At 46.4% G+C, this 7,500-nt stretch overlaps 1 protein-coding gene across 1 annotated transcript in view; it reads left to right on the top strand.

Moving 5' to 3' along the window:
- LOC119580642 (leucine-rich repeats and immunoglobulin-like domains protein 3) overlaps positions 1 to 7,500 on the top strand; it is a 74,147-nt gene that overhangs the window by 48,034 nt on the left and 18,613 nt on the right. The gene's annotated exons all lie outside the window — the stretch shown is intronic.

Below are 7,500 nucleotides of genomic sequence, written 5' to 3'. Positions count from 1 at the left end.
TCTCTCATTCTCTCTCTCTCTCATCTCTCTCTCTCTCACTCTCTCTTTCTCTCTCTTTCTCTCTCTCTCTCTCTCTCTCCTTACTTCTTCTCTTCCCTCATTTCCCCCTCTTCCTTTCTCTCTTCCCCTTTTTTCCTCCTCCCCTCTCTCTCCTTCTCCCCTCCTTCTATCCCCTTTTCTCTTTCTCCCTTTTTCCTCTTTTTCTCTCTCCCTTTTCTTCATCCTCTTCCCCTTTTTCTTCTCTCTCTCCTCCTTCTTCTCTCTCTCTCTCTCTCTCTCTCTCTTCCCCTTTCCCCCTTTCCCCTCTCCTCTCTCTCTCCTTCCTCTCTCTTCCTCTCTTTTCCCCCTTCCCTTTTCTCTCTCCTTCCCCTCTCCTTCTTCCCCTCTCTCTCTCCCTCCTCTCTCCCCCCCTCTTCTTTTTTTTTTTCCCCCCCCCCCCTCTCCCCCTCTCTTCTTCTCTCTTCCTTTTTTCTTCCCCCCTTCTCTCTCTTCCCCTCTCTCTCCCTTTTTCTCTCTCTCTTTCCCTTCCCCCCCCTTTTTTCTCTCTCTCTCTCTCTTCCTTCTTCTTTTCCTTTTTTCCTTTTCTCTCTCTGTCTTTTCTCTCCTCTCCTTCCTTTTTCTTCCCTCCTCTTTCTTGCATTTTTTCTCTTGTCATTCCTCTCTTTCCCCCCCTTTCCCCTTTCCTCTCTTATCTTCCCCTCTTTCTTCTTTCTCTCCTCTCTTCTTCTCTCTCTCTGTCTCTCTCTCTCTCTCTCTCCTTTATTTCACCTTTTTTTCTCTCTCTTCTTTTTTTTTCTTTTTTCTTCTCCCCTTTTTCTTCTCCTTCTTCTCTTTTCTTCTCTTCCCCTTTTCCCTTTTTTCCCCCCCTCTTCTCCTTCCCTCTCCTTTTCTTCCCCTTCTTTCCTCTCTCTCCTCTTCCTTTTTCTCTGTCTTCTCTTTTTCTTTTTTCCCTTTTCCCCTCTCTCTCTCTCCTCTCCTTCCCCTTTTTTTCCTCTTCTCCTTTTCTCTCTCCCCCCCCCCCCCCCCTCTTTTTTTTCCCCCCCCTCTCTTCCCCTTTCTTCTCCCTTTTCTCTCTTCTTTTTTTTTCTCCTCCTTTTCCTCTCTCCTCTTTCTCTCTCTCCCTCTCTCTCTCTCTCTCTCTCTCTCTCTCTCCTCCTCCTCTCTTTCTCTCCCCTCTCTCTCTCTCTTTTCCCTTTCCTCTCTCTCCCTCTCCTTTTCTCTCTCTCCCTCTCTCTTCTTCTCTCTCTTCTCTCCTCTCTCTCCCCTCTCTCCTCCCCCTCTCTCTTTTCTCTCCTCTCCTCTCCTCCTCCTCTTTTCTTCTCTCTCTCCTCTCTCTCTGCCATTCTCTCTCTCTCTCTCTCCTGCCATTTCTTCTCTCTCTCTCTCTCTCTCTCCTCTTCCCTCCTCCTCTCTCTCCCCTTCTCTCTCTCTCTCTCCCCCCCCTTTCTCTCTCTTCTCTCTCTCTTTTCTCTCTCTCTCTCTCGACCTTTCATAATTGTTTTGTGTTAGAGGATTTTTTACACTCCCTGTTGTTTTCATGGCCGCCAGCAGGTGTTTGAAATGTAGCATCAGGCTCTACGCGTTTCTTGTCGTTACTGAGTTGTTAGACCTAATATTTTACTCTTTCCTAACGTATTTCTGTGTCGATGTGTTTGATAATCATCATTTTTGTTTTGAGGCTTGTTTTATATGTGTATAGGAGCAATATTGAGCATAATATCCTTATTTTTTTATGCTGATAACCCGAGTAATTTAACACATACACAATATGTTTTTTCAAAGTTTTCGTAATTTACATTTGAAATTTCGTTTCTAGAATATTTAAACTTCATTTCACCAGTAGCCTGTTGCAAATGAGAACATACGATGTTTGCAATTTGTAAGAACTGCCCTGGCAAGATTTGTTTCTCAAGAGGGCTTTGTAAAATTTCGTGTAGAGTAACATTGTTAAGCCTTCGTTATGGCCTGGATACCTATCCAAGACAGCTACCAAGTATTTCATCATTAGTTTTGACCCGATGTCGCCACAAGTATTTTTTGCGACTAGATACTGTGGAGCTGTCTGGCAGTGTGAGGGCGCCGCGCTGTCTCACGCACCCATCGCCTCAAGCTTCCGCCGCACCCACCACTCCAGCCCGCCTCGCCGGCCACCCTCAGCGTGCCCCTCCGCAGCACGTCACACTACTCGCTCCACACCTCACGGACACGCACCTCGCTTCGCAACACATTCCGAATATCGGCCTGCTCGTCGAACGGCTCGCTCGGTTCGCCATCCAACCGTGCTCTCATGCATGTGGTTGAACCCGTTTCTAGTCTGGCCACAGCCTAGACTGATTACGCACATTTCTTTGTTCTGACAATGCCTTCGGTTGATTTTTAATGCACGGCCATCATCAGTGCTATACATCCTACCTTGCATCAGCCCAGTGAGGTTGTCCAGGCCGTCACACTGGTCCAGACAACACCTGTCGCGATATGGCGCTGTGGTGTGGTCGTAGCTTCTCGTTTCACGTGACGGAACATATTCGCATGTTCATTATCTCGCCATGATCACGAAGGACATGCTGCCACGCGCGTATTGAAATAAGCCTCGCAAAATTTATGCTCCAGGCCAGTAGGGGAACTCGGTTGTAATCGTTGATTCTGTAGGCTATAGGTTGGCATATGGCCAAACTGTTATCGTTAACGTTACGACTTTGCAGAATTTTCTTCCTTTTTTTGCTTGACACATACTATATCTACGATTAGTTGATTTTACTGTTATATCTAAATAAATTCTAATGCCCCTTTTTCTGAAAAAGTCCAATCTTGTCAGAAGAGAGTCAGGCAATCATTATGCCGATTGGCTGGAAAGAAAACGGAGATCAGCGAGCGGTTAAAGAAATCTTGGAAGGGCTGTCTGAATAAGTTTTGTTCTTTATCTCTTTATTCATACAAACTGACAAAAAACTAAGATTGGATATTGGTCCAAAGACAGCGGTGTTAATATCCCCATGTGAAATGGGATCCCGATCGTTACTATGAGTCATTGAGAGGCGGCGTTGTGTTTGTGCTGAAGGGATCAATGGACCATATCCTCCGCTCACCAGCGACGAGGCGCAGAGGCCGCACTTTCGTCTTTCAGGTTGTTCTGTGGTGCCCGAGTAGGTGTAACACCCTCGCCAGGTTGATGAAGGTTTGAGATTGCTTGTATGGAGGTTGTGGAGAAGATGCAGCAAGAGCAGAGGATCGAACACGGCCGGGCAATGTGCAGCTGAGACCCATCAGGGATAAGGTGGTTCATGAAGGCTATCGCCGAGCGCTGCAACATTGTGTCAGTTGTAAACAGGACTGCGCCGACCGCTTGCCCATCGCAACACACGGCATGTGGAAAAATGCTGTGTTGTACACCTAGTTTTACCCCGCTGTTAGGTCGCAGTTGCTACTGTCTCAGCTTCTTACTTGTAATAATGTAGGTCTTGAAGCGGATTAGTCACCGTTGTTATAATCTTTGCAAAAAAATGTTTTTTAACTAAGTTTTGGCTACTAAGCTTATGATACATCATATCCTTCAGGGCATATAGATTACAATTGGGCAAAGAAATTTGATAATGCGAACGACCGCCTGTATTATTGACGTATCCTGCTATCCGACACTCATTAATATGGTATGAAAACAGCACAAAACTGTCCTCTAGTTTTATACTAACAAAGTATGTGATATATATATGTTGCTGTCTGGTTTTCCCACACCTGTGATTCAGAGGTTATATTCCCTAAGTTGCACTGCGGTTACTTTTAGCAGGCAGTTCTACAGCTCCTTCACATGGATAGTTATCAGTTCTAATAATATAAGCAATTACAGAAATTTACTCCCAGTCAGTATAAGCCATGCAAATAGACAGCCCTGAAGGAGTTTTGTTTGATCGGGCGCCAGGAGAGCACAAGTCTTTTATCCTCATAAACAAAGTCAGGAAGTTGGCCACGTTCACCTTGTACGTATTGTTGACGAAATCATACTAGGCTATGACTAGACAGTCAGGTGCGTTAATAGAGAACGCAAAATGCTTATGTCTTGCGAAAGAAGGGACTGAGAAAAGCGACGAACTTCAGGCAGAAAATGTATGACGCAAGCCAGCAGGCGGAGGAGGTGACGTGGCTGAGGCGAATGCTGCCTACCTCGTGACGTCACAAAGCTCCGGATATCCCTTGCTTTAATCAACGGAAACTTACAAGAAAAATAGAGAATGACAGGACTTTACCCCGACGAATAGACATGAAGTTGTTACCGCAGACCAGAAGAAATGGTTGGGTATCACGTACATATCTGTTAGTTGTTTCAAGAAAAGGAAGTGCAAGAACTTAATATTAATGTCTAAATTAGTAAAAGTATGTATTTAGCCGAGGTCCTAGCTACAAGGACAGAGATACGAGTTGTTCACTAGGGCCAAGCAGGTATTATTGTTTTGGATCGGGGAGTGAGCCGAACTTTCTCCGCTCCCACAGTTGCTACATACACATGCTCACCGTCTCTTCGCCTCCTCCTCGTGTGGAAATGATCTTGGGATTTCTGATTTTACTCCAAAGTATACTGTTATTTTTTCTGTTTCATATCATCGACTGGGACACGTATTAGCCTGATACTGTGGGATTAAGAGTTAAATGTGGGCACTGGAGACGATTGGGCAGCAGTGGCATTTAGAGGTGACGGCGGCCATATGTCCAGTTGCCGTATTTGGTGTTGAGTTAGCCTGGTAGTACCGGGTCTCTCTGAACGCACAGCTTGGCCTCGCTCTTAACATCTCCTACTACAGCTACTCTTTCTAGTTGGCTCGTTATCTGCACTGCCATTATGCGATGTCACGCTTGAATGACATGCATGTAGTACAAGAAAAGCTTGATATGTGTGTCATTCAGAAGATTAACAGATGTTCCTTGCGCACGTAATGTACGACACCAATCTGTGCCCAACCCTCTGTCATGTATACAAGGCATGCACAAGTGCGTCTGATATTCACACTTGCACTAGTATTAAGTTTCGGGGAGTGTTCCAACCTGTTATATATAATTTGCGTTGTAGTTCTGTACTACTCTCCATTATTCTTTGGAGAGTCGCAAACAAATAAATTTATTCCATTTCATTCTGCAGTTGATACTAAGACGAAATAGTTGATGTTAGATCACGTTAAGTTTCGCTTATTGCACATTTTTATTTTAGTTCGACATTGAAAGGGAATCAGGTTGCCTCTACGTACATCTGCAATGAATATCACAGTACGTGATAATTGTGTTTGACATAATGTCGCGGTAGGGTAATGGCGAGGCAGGTGTGGTGTGCCGCCGCCGCCATGCTGTCTGGGAAACCCGGCTGAGCAGCACAGCTGTGCTCTGAGGCCGGAGCTAGCAGGTCACCCAGCAGGTTTTGGGGCCAGAGGGAGAGACTACGACCAACCTCACGCTGTTTTTACCATCGTTTTTTCTTAGGAATTCTTTATACTGTGACTCGCTAGTACAAGTACACACGTTCTTATTAATACTTCAGTTGATACATCTCATGACAGACGGCCGTTGAACCTATAACCGTTTTTTGTGACGTAAGAGTTCCGGGTCACCTTGATCGTTAGTCCATACGGATGCAGCTCTCCACTGGAAACAAAGGAACATTCTTTGTTTCTTATACATATGTGTGCTTGGAACAGGTAGACACACGCAAAGCGAATTAACTAATTAGTTACAATTTCTGACTGGATATTGGTGATATATTTTCTTTATTATTATCGATTCAACTTGGTCGTGATTTTCGTCATCGTACATATATATGAAGCGAAGAGATAGAATAAATAGTCCTCATGACGAAGCCAAATTCCACGAAAAACTAGTCTTGTTCCACTTTTTATCTTCTTTTCTGGGTGATACCTGCTTCTGAAAAGCAGTTCAGGTGTCGTTTCATACCGCTGTTTCTCAACAACGTAAATGCAGCAATATAAAGTAGATATTTAAAAACTAATAACCAATGGACGTAAGGGAAAACCCGTCGAAAACACGAAATAAATACATGAATGGAGAGAAAAATGAAATGAAGTAAGGATCATTGTTGTTGGCGTCATATTTCGGAAGTTGTATCAGAAGAATGTTATGTGCGTACGGTAAATTTTGGTCTAATCTTTTCTGTGTCGTATTACAAGCTCTCAGAGGTTGTAGAAATGGGAAGTGCTAGATTATTGTTTAACTCCCAGATAGGTCCGTTCGAATGGAATGCTTCAACTTCCGGGGGTCATCACGCCAGTGTGAAGCGGTTGATCGGGGAAAGGCCTGGCCTGGAACGCCCCAGGTCGGCTTGCGTGAGAGGAGAGCGGCGCAGGGATGGAGCAGGTGGAGCGGCCTGGAAGCTCCGGGGAAAGGCGGGTTCGGACTCTGCCCCCCCCCCGGGGAAACCCCATGGGGTTGCGAAAGGGGGCCCGGGGCCCCCAGGTTTACCTTGGGGGCCCCCTTTGGGCCCTTATTTTGGGGGTCCCTTTTTTGGGGCCCTTTTCCCCTGGCGTTCCCCTCGGGCCGCCCCCGGGTTTTCTTCTCCTCGCTCCCCTTTTCTTCCTCCTTTCTTTCGCCCCCATCTTTTTTCGCTCTCTCTCTCTCTTCTCTCTCTCTCTCTCTCTCTCTCTCCCCTCTCTAACCTCTCTCCTCTAAATTTTTCTCTTTTCTCTCTCTCACTTCTCTCCCCTCTCCTCGCTCTCCTCTCTCTCCATCTCTCTCTCTCTCTCCCCCCCCTTTTTCTTCTCTCTCTCTCTCTCATCTCTCTCTCTCTCTCCCCTCCCATCTCTCTCTCTCTCTCCCCCTCTCTCTCTCCCCCTTTCTCTCTCTCTCTCTTTTCTCGTCCTCTCTCTCCCCTTCTCTCTCTCCTTTCTCTCTCTCTCTCTCTCCCCTTTTCTCTCTCCTATCTCTCCTCTCTCTCTCTCTCTCTCCCCCCCCCCCTCCCCTTCCCCCATCCCTCCTCTTCTCTCTCTCCCTCTCTCCTCCTCTCTCCCCTCTCTCTGTCTCTTCTCTGCTCTCTCTCTCTCTCTCTCTCTTTTCTCTCTCTCTCTCCTCTCTCCCCTCTCTCTCCCCCCTCTTCTCTCTCTCTCTCTCAATCTCTCCCCTCTCTCACTCTCTCTCCTCCTTCCCTCTCCCTCCATCTCTCTCTCTCACTCTCCTCTCATCCTCTCCCCTTTTCTCACTCTCATCTCTTTTCTCTCTTTTTCACTCCCCATTTTCCTCTCTCCTCTTCCACTCTCATCTCTCCTCTCTCCCCTTTTCTCTCTTCTTTTTCCTCTCTCCTCTCTTCTCCCCTCTTTTCTCTCTCTCTCTCCCCCTCCCCTCTCCCCTCTCTCTCTCTCTTCTCTCTCTCCCCCTTCTCTCCTCTCTCTCTCTCTCTCTCCTCTTTCTCTCTCTCCCCCTCTCTCTCCTCTCCATTTTCTCCCCTCTCCTCTCTTCTTCTCTCCCCTTCCTCTCTCCTCTCTCTCTCCCCCATCTCTCTCATCTCCTTTT

This window comes from Penaeus monodon, chromosome 14 (assembly GCF_015228065.2).
Source record: "Penaeus monodon isolate SGIC_2016 chromosome 14, NSTDA_Pmon_1, whole genome shotgun sequence".
Classification (NCBI taxonomy): domain Eukaryota; kingdom Metazoa; phylum Arthropoda; class Malacostraca; order Decapoda; family Penaeidae; genus Penaeus; species Penaeus monodon.
The sequence above is the reverse complement of the archived record's forward strand: the minus strand, read 5'-3'. Positions and strand labels throughout refer to the sequence as shown.